The sequence below is a fragment of the Cannabis sativa genome, chromosome 1, assembly GCF_029168945.1.
Source record: "Cannabis sativa cultivar Pink pepper isolate KNU-18-1 chromosome 1, ASM2916894v1, whole genome shotgun sequence".
Taxonomy (NCBI): Eukaryota; Viridiplantae; Streptophyta; class Magnoliopsida; order Rosales; family Cannabaceae; genus Cannabis; species Cannabis sativa.
Genome location: NC_083601.1, coordinates 60370986 through 60389101, shown reverse-complemented (window position 1 = coordinate 60389101; position 18116 = coordinate 60370986). Strand labels below are relative to the sequence as shown.

The 18116-nt window shown below is 28.0% G+C and overlaps 1 pseudogene; it reads right to left on the bottom strand.

Moving 5' to 3' along the window:
• Positions 1 to 848: 848 nt before the first annotated feature.
• LOC133029416 (peroxidase 4-like) lies at positions 849 to 7848 on the bottom strand (annotated as a pseudogene).
• Between the last annotated feature and the right edge of the window lie 10268 nt (positions 7849 to 18116).

Below are 18116 nucleotides of genomic sequence, written 5' to 3'. Positions count from 1 at the left end.
AAATATTCAATAAGTCGTGCAAGGCGATCAACACTTAGCGAATTCAGCTTTCGCATCGTGAGTCATCAGCTCAATCCCTACAACTCAGGGATCAACTTACGTGGATGTGGCATACACACGATCCCACTATCAGTGTATTCAACCTCAATCCCACGATCTTTGCATTCAGCATTGATCACACGATCTTTCTGTTTATGCGCATTGTAACGAGAGAAAAAACTCTTCCTCCTCAAGTTTCCCAGCCCTATAAATAGTGAGGAATGTTCACTGGACAAAGGACCGGGAAAATTATAAGCCTATACGCAGTTAAGCTAAGGCTAAATTATTATCTAAGAATTATATATTCAGAGATACTGTTGTAAGATCTATAAGAAAAGGAAACTTCTTCCTTATTCTTAAGTCAATACAAATAACGAGGATTAGGTTATTAACGAACTGCTCGGGGCTGAACCTCTATAAAATTCTTACGTCTTATTATTCCTTTCTTATATATATTCTCATTACGACATATCGTTTATCGCTTATTAAAAAGACTCATTTTCGTTGGCTAAAAGCGAAGTCAACACCTTGGAAAGGACATAACACTTATCCATGGTGTAAGCATACATATCGCTGATTATCATGCCAGTCTAAATCCAGTGAACTGACAAATCAGGGAATTAAATTTTTGAACATATAATCATGATTATATTCCACTGTGCTGACAGTACTATAATCATGAACAAATACATATGTTCTGGACTTAATAGAATTTATATATTAAATATAATCATGAAATAAATCATGTGAACCATGCATTATAAAATAATATTTGATCTTTATTAATTAGTAAATCTGATTATAGTGAAATGAGTTTTATTTAGAGCACAAAATCCAACACTGTGAAGTTTGAAGAATTACATAGAGAATTAATAATCATATCTATATGAAACCAAACCCATAACCTACCATCAGAACCCTTTAATATGGAAAATTAATAAACACACAACGTACACGTACATAGGAAAGCTTATTAATTATTGAGTTGTTTATCTTATTAATTAGCTCTTCTGCAATTTTTTCTTATCTCTCCATTGGATCCAGTGAGGGGGCTGATGTCACCCATCTTAACCATGGCTGAGGCAAAATCAGAGAAGAAGCTGGTCTGGCTATTGACATAGGATCTGACAATGGAGTCAGCTGATCCACTATTGAATAGCTCTTGGTCAGAGTGGAGTAGTCCTTTCTTCTGAATGAGGTTTTGGAAATACTTGTTATCGAAGGCTTTCGGGGTTTGGAGATCGAGTGGGGCCAAATTGTTGTCACCAGTGCCAGTGGTTCTTGGGCAATTGGCTTGCCTTGTTCTTGCGAATGAACCATCGATGTTGCTCTCGTTGTATATGTGAGCCCTGAATGATGTGCATCTTGCTAACCCAATTGTATGGGCTCCTGTAGTGTAATAATCCAAGAAAAAACAATACCCAATAAGAAAGGCCTAGCTAGAACAAGGGAATTTTCTTTAAATTACAATAATTTCACATCATTTTTATGAAAATACCATTTATGATTACAAGGCAATATTATAAATATACAATTAAACTGTAAAAATAATAATAAAAATCATAAAATGATTTAAGTTTTTTTACTTTTATTACATGGATTAAACTGTTTTTATATATATATATATATAACTTAACAAAAGTTAAATTCTTATACTATTAATTAATTTGTGTTCATGATATTTACTCTTCAGTCGCCAGTGATGTAAAACTAAAATGTAACTATCATGTATAACAAAAAGAACATTGTTATTGGGTATCAGTAGTGCCTAACATCTTTAGACATATCCCTTTACCATTAGTTAGTGATATTCCCTGAAAGTTATTATATTAATCTATATGATACTCGATACTTAATTAAATCAATAACAATATTAACACATAGGAAGGTGTTAGGCACCACTTGTACCCTTTAACATTTATCTAACAAAAAATATGTTCCAATTGTGTGTCAAAAATTTATGTAAATTTGGCACACACAAATACATAAAATATATTTTGCTAAATTTAATAGAAGAAAAAAATTAAACTAATTTCTATATATATATATATATTTATATTATTATATTAAATTATTGCATTAAATTATAAATCTTTTACAATTATTTATTATTATTTTACATAATAAATTAATCATAAAGTAATTATATATATTTTTTTCCATTTTTAATAAAAATATTAATCAATATTAAATTTTGTAATTAATTATACATTAAAAGAATTAGGGGTGCACAAAATATGGGCTAAATCATTCAACCCGGCCAATCCAATTTATTTTTTGTAGTAGATAATTATGTTAGGTATCATGATTTATTGAGCTAACAAGTGATAAGCTATATGATTATGAGTTGGTTATAGGTTTAACACATTTAACTTTCTATAACCGAACCCATTTCTTGACAAAATTATACATACAAATATTCATTATATATTTTTATAAATTAATTGTGATAAACTTAGAAAGTAAATTAACCAAAATATATTATTAACGCATAGTTCAATAATTACTCTATTATTTCTACCAACAAGTCTAATATGAGAATCAATAACTATATTAATTTTACTACCCACACAATGATAATATTACCACCTTAATTTTTTTTAAACCCTATATTTACATACACATTTATTTATATGTATCTTTTTTTTTTTATGCACTAGGCTAAAATAATTTTATTATGTTTGTAATATCAATATTAAAGCCTAAAATATTCATATTAACACAATGAATTCAACCCAATCCATCCCCTATATTATTGTACTAAGTAGGATTGGGTTGTACACTAAAAAACATTAAAGAGTTTATAACTTACCCAAACCATAATTATTGAATTGACCTATTAAATTAGAGGCCAAGATGCAAAATGGCCCTAAATCCAACAATTAAGTTAATAAATGTCTATTTTTAAAAAAATTAACAAAATGTCCATTCTGTTAAAAGTTTAAAAAAAGTTTTGTATAGTTATTTTACATAATAATATATCGTTTTTATGTGCAATAATATAATAAAAAAAACTGAAAGGTAGTATATATATACATTTTTTATTTAAATAGCTGAAAGGTAGTATATTAGTTTAAGATTGTAGTATATTATTTTAATGTGCTATAGTATATAATGAACGAAAGACGGAAATTAAAAAATGTGGAATATTAGTTTAAGTTTGAGGTATAGTTATATTTCACTAGGAAATATTGTCTTTATATTCATTAGTATATCATGAAGGAAAGAAAAAGAAAAAAAAAACGTGAAATATTAAATTAAGTTTTTGGTATATATATATATACATATATTTTTCACTATACTGGTGGTATATTAATTTTTCACTACAGTATTTATGCTTATGATTGCAGAATATAATTTTTATATGCTATTGTATATCGTGGAAAAAAAATCATTTAATAGTATATTAGTTTAAGTTTATGGTATATTTATATTGGTCTAAGGTAAATCGTTTGTATGTGATATATATATCGTCAAGGATAGAAAGGAAAAAAATTATTAAATATTAATTTAAGTATGAGGTATAGTTATATTTGACTGAGTTATATTGATTTTATATTCATTGGTATTTTATGAAGGAAAGAACAAGAAAAAAAAATTTGTGGAATATTAAATTAAGTTTTTTGTATAATTTTTTTTCACTATGCTGGTGGTATATTAATTTTTGACTATGGTATATCTGCTTATGATTGTGGTATAAGTTTTTGTATGCTACTGTATATTGTAGAAAACAATTCATTTAATAGTATATTAGTTTAAATTGGTGATATATGTATATTGGCGTAAGGTATATTGTATGTATATCATACGATATATTAATAAAAAACTAATTATATGCTTAAATAACATATTAGACAGCAACAACAACAACAAAATCTAAAAGAATAAAACATACAATACCTTTTATATAATGAAACATTAGTTGACAAAAATTCAGTAGGGAGGTTTTGATCTATTGTTTTTCATAATTTCTATTAAAAGAATAGAAATAGAGCGTTTGGTACGAGGTGTTCAAAATAATTTGATTATAGGGAATATTATGAAGGAGAATATGATTATAGGGAAATGTGTAAACTGTGTTTAGTTGTGTAGGGTAATATGAAATCATATTCCTATTAATTAAATTAGACTGTTTGGTTAAGTACAGGAATCTTATATATTATTTTAAAAAATTAAAATAAAAATATTTTTTATATATTTATTTAATGTTAATTATATTTAAAAATAAAATAATTATTTATTAAAGAAATTTATTTATTAATTAGTAAATATTAAATTGGGGAATTACCCCATATACTGTTTTTAATTTTTTTTTTTTTTTCAAATTTATGGTTTGGGTTTCTAAAGTGGTTGTAGCGTTAATTGCAATATGAGTTTCTTTACAATTTTTTGTTGCAATTTAGGTTGCAGCGTTAGTTGCAATAGGAGTTTCTATGTCGAATTTCGTAAAAATACAAAAAAATTGTTTTGAAGTGTAAAAATGAAAAAGCCCCTATTAAATTTTATTGTATTTTTTATTAATTAAAATCAATATTTCTATATATTTTATCACTATATTATTTATTTTTATTTGCTATGTCATTTATGTATACACCATCCGCATAAAATTTATATATAATGAATATACATATATTATTGCTAATCATATAAAAATAATTCAGTTAAAAAAATCGATCTCACAAACTAAATATATATCGTAATATTTTATTTATAATAAATGATAATATTATTGGTATTTAAATTTATTTATTAATTCAAAAATGCTATTCAAATTAATATAATATAAGGTAATGATTCAATCCTACCCTTTTTTAAAGTATCAACATTAACCTCTTTAAGGGTAGTTATATTACTAAGGGAATAATATTTTAAGGCTAAACACTCAAAACAAACAAGGTAATGTTTCACATTACCATTCCCTTGTTAGTATTAACCCATTCCAAACACCCCCTATAATGAAGGGTATTTTAAGTATTTCAAAGTCAAAAAGGACATTTGCTGTATTATTTTAAAAAAGTGACACTAACTATCTATAAATTTAAAAATAGTATCATTTACTTGCATTTCTCATTAAATTAGCTCTAATCCAACTAATCCAATCCATGTGTACTCCTAAAAGAAATATTAAAAATTGATACAAAATAGCTTAAATTAGTGTTTGTACCAAATATATACCACAATGTGTACATCTCTAGTTGGAGATTGTATACATCTGAATTAATTAATTAATAATAAACGCATTTTTCAAAAAAATAAAAATAAATAATTAATGACATTTTAACCCTGGCTTAAAATCGGTGGGGCCTGGCGCGCGTATATTCTCAATTTTTCTTTTTTAAATAACACATTGATACAGCAAATTCTCTCTACTCAACTTAGGTTTATATTCTTAAAAACTACTTCGTAGGTGTAAGTGCCATCGTTGGGTCGTCTTTATAACAAAATTCAAAATATAAAATTATATCTGGTTATTAGTACAGCTTAATAATACACAACTTTAATGTGAAGTTTCTTGGAATCTGATCAAATATTTCTTAATGTACGCTGTCAATTATTGTTGTAGAAAATCCATATCGTTATTATCACAATAAAAGATACATGAGAATTATTGTGAATTATAGCTATGGCGTTTGGTAACACTTTTGTTTTTTAATTTTTAAATCATACAATGAAAATAAAGTTTTTGTTTTTAAAAATTTTATCTTTAAAAAATAAAAATACGTTCTGTAACAGTTTTTGTTTTTAAATTTTAAAAGCAGAAAACATTAAAAGTGTGTTTTGTAAAAGTCATTTTTATTTTTATTTTTTGATTTTATTTACGTTGGGTCTAGGTTCGGGGTCGGGTTCGGGTTCAAGTCAGAGGTCGAGTTCAGCGCTAGGGCCGTAGGGGATTTAGGTTCGAGTCTGATCGAAGTCCAAAATATTAGTTAAGAAAAAAAATTGTTTAAAAAAAATATTGAAAGTGACTTTTTTTTTGTTTTTAAAATTTTAATTCTCAATTAAAAAATTAAAAAGTAAAAACAGTTTTGTAAAACATGTTTTTAAAAAATGTTTTCACTTTTTTAATTTTAAAAACATAAAACTAATTATTAAGAAAGTGTTACCAAAGGGAAGACTTTTATCCAACAACTTACAAGTGTGTAATATTCCTGTTACAGTATTTAATAATCAATAGACCAATGCAATTAGAAAAAAGAGAGCTATTATAAATTATATTTGATTATATATTATTATCATGTGTTGAAGAAAGGTTAAAAGGGATGTATATAGCTTACCAGATAGAGCAACCAAGTCAGTGTTGGAAAGGCCAAGAGCATTGAATCTAGAGAGCAGCCTGTTTAAGTTGAAAGATTGCTGTGGAATGCCATTGTTTGCAGCTGCTCTGCTAGTGGTTTCGCGTCCCTTCTTCCTAATTTCACTTCCCAATTTGGACCCCCCAGCTGGATGTTTATATTTATTTTATATACAATCAAATAAAATCATTCATATTTTTAATTTACCATCTAAATTATAGGTATTACATCATTTATACTGTATATCCTGACGTGACTTGACTTAACAAATTAATAGTATAGCTAGATGCATGATTTAACAATATATGGTGTGAGTTCACTATCCCAATAATTATATCGATATATATAAACCATTATCCTATACACTTTTTCTTAACTTTATTTTTTCGAGCTACAGTAAGAAAGATCATTAGATTGCTATTATTATTAATAATTAACTTACAATTGTAACGGAGTCTCTAGCAGTAATGGCCAATATATCAGCACATGAAACGACACCAGGACACACACTCTCCACTGCGGATTTGATGTCATCAACGACATCAAAACCTCTTGCTGAGTTTCGATTAGCATTAGCAGTTTTCTCGCCCACGAAATTAGATGTGTCGTCCAGAAGCACTGATCCATCACATCCCTGTTAGATATGTATACGAATAAAAACGACATAAGAATTGTGAAAACGACATATAATATTACAATTTACACGTATCAATCACATATGTATGAGACATGCACACAAGTTACAGTTTTTCTTTTAAGAGCAAACAGTCTTTATATAAATACTATTATATATTTAATTGATACTTAATATTTAATTAAATTAAATTAAATATTTAATTGATCATACTATTATATATCTTTACAGAATTATCAATTACTATAGAAGTGAACGATGTGTGCATAAAATAAAGAGAAAACACAAATAAATGTGCCACCTTTGACACCTCACATACATATATTTATAAGTTACCACTACGAGAGTTCTAAAACACTAATAGTGTCAAATACCGCCAAAGCTATAAGTACAATTTTTTTATAATAACTTGTATATATCGATATCTTAGTGTAGTCATAGGTAGGTTAATTAAATAACAATGTTGAATATATTTATATATATATGCATGGAGAACAGGAGAAGCTATTATTACATTGACAAAGCAATCGTGGAAGAACAAGCGGAGGAGAGAGGCACCCATCCGGGTCTCCTTGGCAATAGCCGACTGCACCTTGGATTTTACTGTGGGGAAGAGTTTAGGGCAAGTTTTTGAGTAAAAATCAGGGGATGAAAGTTCAGCTCTGCTACTCCCAATGAAGAGTATTACAAGAGCCAAACACAGTATGGCCATGAATAGTGATGAGGTGAGAGAAGCCATTTAGATATATATATATATATATATATGAAATATTACTATATTTATACTTATATATATCAAGTAAATAATTAGCTAATGAATAATTTCGAAGAGCTTAGTGAGGTTTATATATAGATGGCCTTCTCAAGGTGATTGGGGCTTTGCACACGGCAGGTCACCTAACACACAGACGAATATATATGGATATTTTTTTACAAGCTAGAATTCACACGTTCAAAAAACAATAGATTAACTAACATAAATTATACCAAAAAAAGAGTAAATATAGTGTTTTGATTGGATTGCTTGCTTAAAGAGTAAGAAGGCAAAATTATGTTTGGAAAAGCATATTGTTCTTATGTTAAAATAATAGTGAACGTCATAATGTGGTGCACAGCCATTTGTCGTCATATCATAACTTTAGTAGCTGGTGAACTATTTTTCAAAAGTAGGGTCCCGCTGAAGAAACTTGTCTTATAATATGATCTCTTCGAAATATTGGGACAAGTACATGGTTAAATTAATGAGACCAATATGAAAATGTTAAACTTTTGACTTTTTTCTTAATTAATTAGCCGTAGTGCTAAGTAAAACGAGAGAGAGAGCCATAGCAGGTATAATAACTTTATTTATATTTTTTTTAATTATTGGTAATACTTATGTTTCAAAGTTACCTTTTACTCAAAAGAAGAAGCATATATTACCTAATAAAAGAGAATATATATTTAATTCATCACGCGGGTTGTAAAATTTTATATACAGTAACTTTGCATGTAATGCACGCCAGAAGCTTTTAATATTTTTCCCTAATTAAGAGATTTTTTCCTCCCTAAAAACAAAAATATATTTCTTCCAAACTTTAATATGTACTTAATCTTTTTTTCAGAGTTTTTTATAAAGTTAAAAATTTTCCTTCATTGAGAATATTAGATTAAAAAACTTTGTTCAATTTTACTTGATAGCAGATATATATTTAATGTCGATGAAGTTTAAAGGACATAATTTAATTATACTTGTCAAAGTTCATATGTATGATTTAATACATATTAAAGTTTGGAGAACATGATTTAGTACATAAACAATCGTTACGTTAGTATACTTAAATTAAATAGAATTTGATAGAAATTTTTGAATCGAACAATCTAGTTCAACAAAATATATTAATCACCTAAAAAGTTCACAGGTATTTTAATTTTTTTTTTTAGAAAAAAGTAGAATAAAAATATACTTTCTTTAACCGTGTTAATAATAGCAATAATTAGTTTACAAGGATACCTATAAGAACTCGTCATAACTGACTTAAATCATGTTGTTGCAGCCTAAACAACTTTATACTTGTCCAATAATTAATTAATAATAATGTATTATATATTATTTTAAACTACCAATCAAATATATCTACATAGAAATATACATAGACACGTAGAGGAGACCTAGAATTTAAAAAGCTCTTATTCAAGAGATTCGCTTAATATATAATCCTACTTTAAATTTACGTGGTTAACTGTTATCATGAATATGTTCGTGAATTCTAACTTATATGTATGTCTTTTCTGACTTATACCAACAAAAACCTAACACTTATAATTAAATAATTAAATACAGATTATGATCAATGCAAGCTATTAAAATTAAGACGAACTTTCAAAAATATAATTTTTTTATATTTTATTTACAATATTACAACTTAAAGATTTTAATTACAAAAATATTTTGTAAAATTTTAAATCTGAAAAAAAAAATACATTTTTCTCAGAAAAAAAAATAACGAGAAATTAATGCTGATGGTCGTCTTCAAACGAAGGAGAGGATTTTCAGATTTGGAGTCACCTAGAATGACTCTTGTTTGATTTGCATGGATTGGTCTTGGATCTCATCAGCTTAGACTTGATGGTATTTTAATTAATGGATAAAGAGATACGCACACCAGATTTAGAAGACGTGTGTATGTAGCAGTGGTAAAAGTTGTTGTGTATCATATTTGGGCTGCCAGGAATAAAGTCTTATGGAATCATAATGTGTTTATGATCTCTAAAGTTGTTAATAGCGTTAAAAAGGCTGTTGTAGATAGATTGAGAAAAGAAAAAAAAAATGATGTTGTCTAGAGTTTGGTTCTGCCAAGTTTTGGCAGATAGAGCTTTGTAATTGCTTTTTTGTAGGCTCTGTTTTTTATCTAGTTTGTTGTGCAATAATATTTATCTTACTTATAAAAGTAAACGTAAATTAATAAAAAAATATAAATAATATAGTAATTTTGTATTTGTTTTTAGTGGTATGCTTACACTATACTAATATAAACACAATATTAAGCAATATAATGTATAATATCATGACGACACACGTTTTTTTAGTATTAAGCAATATAATGTATATTATTTTATAACACGTTATCAGTCTGAGTGTTTGCCCAAGCTTCAAGCACGAGTCTCTGCCCAAACTTCAAGCATGAGTCTCTGCCCAAGCTTCAAGCATGAGTCTCTACCTAAGCCTCAATGTAAGTATTTTGTTAAAGTTCTTAAATTATTTCAAGGTCACGATACACTAAATATATTATTATATATATACTTATCTGACTGAAATAATTTCAAGAATCCTTTGTTTTTCTTTTTCCTTTTTATCTATATATCTATATATTATATATGTATATACATATATATATATATATATATTTATATGTTTATTATTGTTTTCATATATATATATTATGTTCTTATCATTTATAATATTTACAATATATGTGGGTATATGATATAGTAAAGAAAATCTATATAAATTATACATATATCCTGAAGATTATGTATCCTCAATAAAATATTGCATATATCCCGATGATTATGCATCCTCACTAAAATCTTGCATATATCCTAAAGATTATGCGTCCTCAATAAAATCTTGCATATATCCTGAAAATTATGCAAACGGAATATTCATCATATAGTTGACAGATATATTATGAAAGAGATGAATACATATTTATGTATATATTTTTGTATCCTTTGAGGACAATGAAAAGTAATCTAATATCGATATATAGATTTTGACAAACATTTCCGGAAGTAAATGTTTTATATTTGTCGAAAAAAAATGATTGTATTTATGTGAATACAACTAAAGAATCATTAAAAATGATTATTATTGATGAAATTTTATAGTGTGTTTTGAATACCCAAAAAGAATGCTAAGAAAATTGCATTGAAACATCAAAGTATAAGAATAATAATGAGCATGACTAATGTTATTTAAATACATGAGGCATGTATTTATTGTTCATCATTCAGGGAATGATACGAATTGAATTCAATTACTTTAAAAATTGTTCGTATTCTATAAATTAGTCATGTTATTATACATTGTTATTACTTGCAATATTTATATTATAAATTATTGCATGTGACATATATTAAAGATCAAATTTTGCATACATCTTGGAGACTATGCAAAAACTGCATTCATATATTCTTTGAAATATCGTAAAAGAAATTGCTTGAATAATTTCATATATTTTTATGGATGAACCAGTAATAAATTTTTAAGAAATTTATAATAATGTTCTACTTGTTCAAGGTCATTCCCTGAAGTGAATGCAATATTGTTTACTATCATATATTTACAGAAGAAAGTGGAAACAACCAAAAGATGAGATACCACACACAATCAAAGTGCATGAAATCTATATATCATGTGTGGAATTGAATAATAGTAGTCGCGTACCTATAGTACGGACACACTTATAATCAAGATAAAAGTACATTTGATTATTGAATAGAATGTGAATTGTACAAATTTATTGTATATTTAGAATATTTAAATATCATTCCCTGAAGAGAATGAATAGACATGAAATTTTATTCCAAAGAATATAGATTTCATATATATTGGTAATGCCAAAAGCAAATTAATACATACATATTTTATTATTTCTTGAAATCAATAGTTTCAAACTATTGTTGGTACACGATATGTATATATATAGTTACTATTTAATTTCAAGTTTGCATATTCCCAGAAGTGGATATATAATTTACTAATATTTGTTAGTAATCCCATATAATTAAAGTGATAAAGAATCACAAAATGATTATTTGAAAAGCTTCCTGAAGAAGTCTTACATACAATTGCTACTTGAAGTAGTTAAATATCTTTGTATGTACCTAGATATATAAGTTTTATCTAGTTATGAAAGTGATAAGAAATAACTTATTATATGTACTGGTTGTAAATTTAAATATATAATATATTAAGTCATGATAATTAGACTAATGAATAGTCTATTAATAAATTAGACGACCTGTTAAAAAGATACCAAGAAAAATGAATGATATATTATAGTTATATCTATTTGACCATTACAATAACATGATGAAGTTGTCATGTATCTTTTAAATTATACACATCATTGAATTGATGATAGTGATTCCTGAAGAAATATAAAGTTTGATAAACATAATAGTGACTCCTGAAGAGTGTATATATTTTGGAGAATAATATAATTATATTATTCGTGTATATAAAAGTAAAACTTGTAATGATTACGTTGTAATGAATATACATTACTTTTTGAAAGTTTCATTGAAATACAAATTATAGTGAACCTGAATTCATGAATTGAATTAATTTGACATGATCAATCATATGCAATAAATTGTCAAAGAATTTGACTAAATTTTATTGAAGAGCCAGAAGATTATTCTCATTGTTAATTTATAAGGCTCAAAAGAAGAATGTGCATATATTTGCACATAGAAAATATTTAAATTATATTTCTTTAAGAATCTTCAGCCGTTGTTAGATTTTTATTGCATAGTTTCTTATCAATGTGATAAGATTATATGATCATGCATTTACAAAATGTGTAAATTTATGTATTTCTAATTATATATGTATGACTCATTCTTAGAAATGAATTAAGTTCTTAAGTATTGAACTTGAAGCTGAAGTTTATTGAACCTGAAGTTCAATGTCATATAGTGTATATGAGTTTAAATAGATATTGATTTATTGTGATATATTGAAATCCCTACAGGTGTATTAATATTATCAGATATCACAATTTTAAAACATTCTCTCGATCAGGGGGAGAGAAGCAGTTGGGATCGATGATAATTTTTGAAAAATGATCCTTGCACAAAGTATATAAGAACGATATAGTTCAAAATGATATATACCAACTACAAATCAATATTGTTCAAAGTTGAGATAGAATGAGTTGAAAACGCCTGAAGCGTAAATGAACAATGTAGAAATTATTAATAACTGTTTATTTGATTTATCCTGAAGTTGTTAAATCTAGAGGTACTCATGGAGATACGTTAATGTTATAAAGTATTGATAAAAATGATAACCGTGATGGAAACAGTACTCTAGAAGAGACTCCCAAGAGAAGTTAGACATGACACATTTGATTATAATTGAATCCCTGAAGTGGTTCTATATAGGTACCTATAAATGATAAACATAATTAAAAAATATGTAATTTAAAGAGATCTCTATAAGTTATGTCAATATGGGAGGAAACTATCATATAATGAAATTTTTGTCGACAATAGATGTTGAATGTTTGCATATGCAATAAACTAACATGAGATAGCAAGGATCATGGTATTAGATTTGTCGAGAATTATCGACAAAAATTTTGATTTTTGGCCAAAATATTATGACGCGTTCCAGGAAAGTTTACTTGCATAAAGTAAAGTAAGACCTGTAGGGTGTGCAAATAAATATTTCTAATGAGAAATTTGCATATATGTATTTGTACATAATGATTTGTTGTACAAAGTTTGCATAGACATGAGATTGATTGAGGTAAGGCTTAAATATTGAAAAAATATAATCATGATTTGATTATAGCCTGGAATATATTTTATGAGAATTTATAAGCGTCACAAAAATTTTACAACAAAAGGTTATTTATTTGGAGCTCCTAATATAGTGAGAATTTGAAATAAGTCTTATCTAAAAATTCAAGAAGAGAATTTAATACATGTCTTAAGTGATATAAATTCAAAGTCGCGCGCACTATATGACAAAGATCTTTGTATGAAATAAAGACATGTAAGTAAATTATTGTTTGAAAAATACGTATGGTTGTCTATGCAGTATAAATTCGTAAATTATACGTTGTGATAGACTCTTGAAGAGTTTTTGATTAATTGATGAACAAACTTTTATTTCTTTTGTATATTGAGAAATATTAAATGTATAAAGTTTGTTCATTAGTAGAGAAGTCCTGAAGTACTTCATATGAATAAAGAATTATAGATATATGATCATTTGATATGGAAATTAAGATCATACAAAAAGATGGAACAAATATATGGTCTTGGTGTACCATCATTGTCACAAATGAAAATTTATATTATCATTAATGTGTTATGTTCATATCTACTTGAAATGTTAAATTTTAGTATGAACAAGATTGTATACAAACATGAATGATACAATTAGTTGGATAAAGATTAATTTTCTACGAACCCCTCATCTATAATTTAGAAGTCCATACATACTCTGGAAGAGTTATAGAAAATATATGATCAAAGATTGTATATGGTGATAATTTAAAAGTGATAACAATAATCTTATGAGATATATTATCACCAAAAGAATTATGGATCATATGTGCATGAGGGGGAGACATATTCATGTTGCACTATTTTTCCCTTAGCTCGGGTTTTGTCCCACTGGATTTTCCTGGCAAGGTTTTTAACGAGGCAACTTGCAAATAATTATGAATATGAAATATATATTGTACTCTTTTAGATTTCGTCCCACTGGGTTTTTCTGACAAGATTTTTAACGAGGCAACTATAAATCATGTTAACATACTTGCATTTTAAGAAGCAAGTAGAGAATGTGTGGGAGTGAGATCATTGACATAGCATATTCGGGAAATATATGGATTGCACTCAATTAAGAAGGATCAACACAAGCAGTTCTCTATGAAGATAATACTGTTTACATCATTCAACTGAAAGGAGAGTGCATTGAAGGAGATAGAATTAGAACACATTTCACCAAATTCTTCTTTATACGTTTCAAGAAAATGCATATTGGTGTTCAACAAATTCAATCAAGTGTCAATCTTGCAAACTTATTTTTAAAGTTATTACCAACATCAACATTTGAGAAGACGGCAGACAAGATCGAAATTCGTCGATTAGAAGATCTCAGCAAATGCCTAAAAGATGGAGAGTTAGTTTACACTATACTATTTTTCTTTTGATCAAGTTTTCAGCAAGATTTTTAATAAGACAGTTATTATGGACATCCAAGGGGGAGTGTTATAAATATTAATAATTATGTGGATGTCTAAATCTTTTATTTATTACCACCATTAACTGTAATCAATATTCCTCTTTTCTTAGTTTTTCTTTTTCTTAGTTTCTTAATATTTGACTCTTGTATTTGTATAGATAGGAGTTCACCCCATTTGAATAAACAACTCAAAAATTCTCATTCACTTTCTCTTTCTCTTCATCTTCTTCTTCTTTCTTCTCATCTACATTATATTATTTTATAACAAAACTATATATATAAATGTTCTTAATGGCTCTATGTACTGAATGAACTAATTTCAGACTCCCAGTACGTTCAAACAAATGAACCTTAAAAGATATATATATAAATATATATCTACTAAAATAGAACAAGGTGTATTTTATGGGAAACAAAAATACGAATGCATATATATTTGTGTATAAATTATAGACATGGGGCCATTTATAACGGGACATGCAAAATATACTGTTATGGTAGAGTATGATCTAACGCAGTGGCTAGTGCTACTATTTTAACAAGTTAAGCAACGCCAGTGACAAGATGAAAAATTAAGGCTTATTTAGAATCAAATACATCGATGATGAGCAGTTAAATCGGTGGACAGTTAATAATGTTCAAGGGAACTTATAAAATAAGGGAAGACTAGTTGTTGTAGACATCCCTAATCTCACAACAAGAAAATGTACTTTTGCCAGCGACTAAGTTTGCCAGTAAAAGTGAGAGGAAATCGCCGACATAGCTTTGTCAGTGACTTTTTTCGCTGGTAAATGATGCCAGCAATGGTTCGTTGGCATATCAACATTTGCCGGCGACATTAGTAGCTACGCCGACAAAAGTGTTTACACAAGCGAATTAAATTGCCGGCATAAGTTCATCGCTGGCAATTTGGTGTCGGATGAGGTGTCCTTGTCGACATTTTGCCAGAGGGTTAATGCGCTGGCAAAACTTTTAGCGCGAATTTGGCGCCAGTTATCCAATTTACTGCGTATGTTTTGCCAACGCATTAAGTCGTTGGCAAAATTATTTAATAATAAAAAAATAAATAGTTTTTCTAGCGAGTTAATGCGCAGGCAAAATAAATAATATTAAAATATTATACACTTTTGCAAGCGAGTTAATGTACGCCGGCAAAAGTATTTTTTAATTTAAATATTTATAATATATAATTAAATTTAAAACTAAAAGTAAACATAAATTGAAATTATAAAGAATAAATATAATAACAAATATATTATAAAATCAAAATTTATATTGTAATTACAAAACTACATAAAACATCGTAAACTAAATAAAAATATTTTTAGTTCATAAATAGTAATATTATGTACACTGAAAACTAAAAAATTACACATCCACAGCAGTATCGTTTTCATCACCGGGATGGGCAGTCTGTGAGGAGGACCCAGTAGCATAGCTAAGAGGTTGAAATGGTGGAACCTGTAGAATCAGAGGCATCGCAGGCATGTTAAATCCTAAAAAGACATTGGCCAATTGGATCATTTTTTGTTGGAATGCACTCATGATTTGATTCCGTGTCATCATCATTTATTGTTGCCACTCGTTCCATGCTTCTTGCTCTTCCACCCTTTGCTTAAGTACCTCATATTCCTCTTGAGTGATAGTGGGCTGCCTGGAGGGACTTGCCCTGGGAGTTGCTCTTTTTGCCCCCGTCTTAAGTCTCGGCAACTGGCCCAGTCCTCTCAAGTTGCATGACCGTTCACCCAATAACTGTGTCATGAAATTGGATAGGGTCGACATTGTGCTGGCGCGGGACATTAGTTGATGCTGGTTGAGTTTCACGAATCTCAACCATTTTGGCCTTCAAAATTTTTTATGAAACTATTAAAGTTAAATAGAAATTAAAATATACAACAAATTTATTAAAAATATAAAATTACTTAATTACATGCAGTTGTTGTGTGTGATCATCGCACCATTTGTTGTCCTTGCAGTGGAACTTTGCAAAAGTATCCACAGCACTGGGAAGTTCCCCCGTCTGAATATCAGCCTATTTTTAAACAATAAAAAAAATTTGAAAAACATTATTAACAAAATATTACTATGTTGAAAATATAAACCCCGCTCACAATGTGACCAACAATGGTCTCAGATCCTCATCCACCTTGAATCTTCATCTGTCATCAGTTTTTTGCATTTTGTTCAGCTCTTCTCTGTAATTTAAAGTTAAATTATTGTTAACAAATTGAGAAAAAAATCGTAAGTTAATAAAAATTAAATATTACAACTTTCAATACATACCTGCTATTTTGGGTTTTTCTAGTATGCAATAATCTCTGCCCATTCCTGTGGTGTCACCATATCTGGACGTGATCTCCTGGTTGCTTCTTCCTCCCCATATTTTTAAATATTCTTTTTCCAAGCCTTCTTCGTATCTGCTCTATAGTCACGTAATCCTTTTGACATCAATTTGGTGACGTAATCCGCGAACATATGATTATTAGTTGGCAACTCAAACTTGGTCTAGAAAAAACATTAATTAAAGTCATATATATTTAACTTTTTATAATGATTTTGTTTGATCTATTATAATAAAAATTAGAATGTTACTGCTATTCTATCCCATATAGTCTGAATGAGCGTATCCTTAACGTCCTCGAACTCAAACTGGTTCATAGGAATTGTATTGCGAACATGAAACTTGATATAATTATTAAACTTGTTGCCATAGTCATCTACTGGGGCCCCAGTCTCCATATGAAATCTAAATTTCAATTTTTGACCTGCAGGCTGCTTGGCTAGTTCTTGTTCAATATTTTTTCCCTTCTACTTTCTCCTAACTCTCTTTTTCTGACTTCCACTTGCACCTGCATCAACAATTCTACACATACAAGCTACAAATAATTAATTAATCAAACTATTAACAAAAGAGACTTGTATTTGTATTACTTAATGGTCGGTTTAAATATTACAATACTTTAAAGTCTACAAGTCATCATAATCATCATCATCATCATTAACAGGTACATGATTTTCATTATCACTATCACTAGTGTCTTCATCATCACTAAAAACATTGAAACAATCTAAATCTTCACGATTAGGCTGCTCACGATCCCTGTTAGTCACTTCAATTGGGTCAACATCATCACAGATATATTCGACATCGTCCAATTGTGCAAGTTGAATGACTAACGGG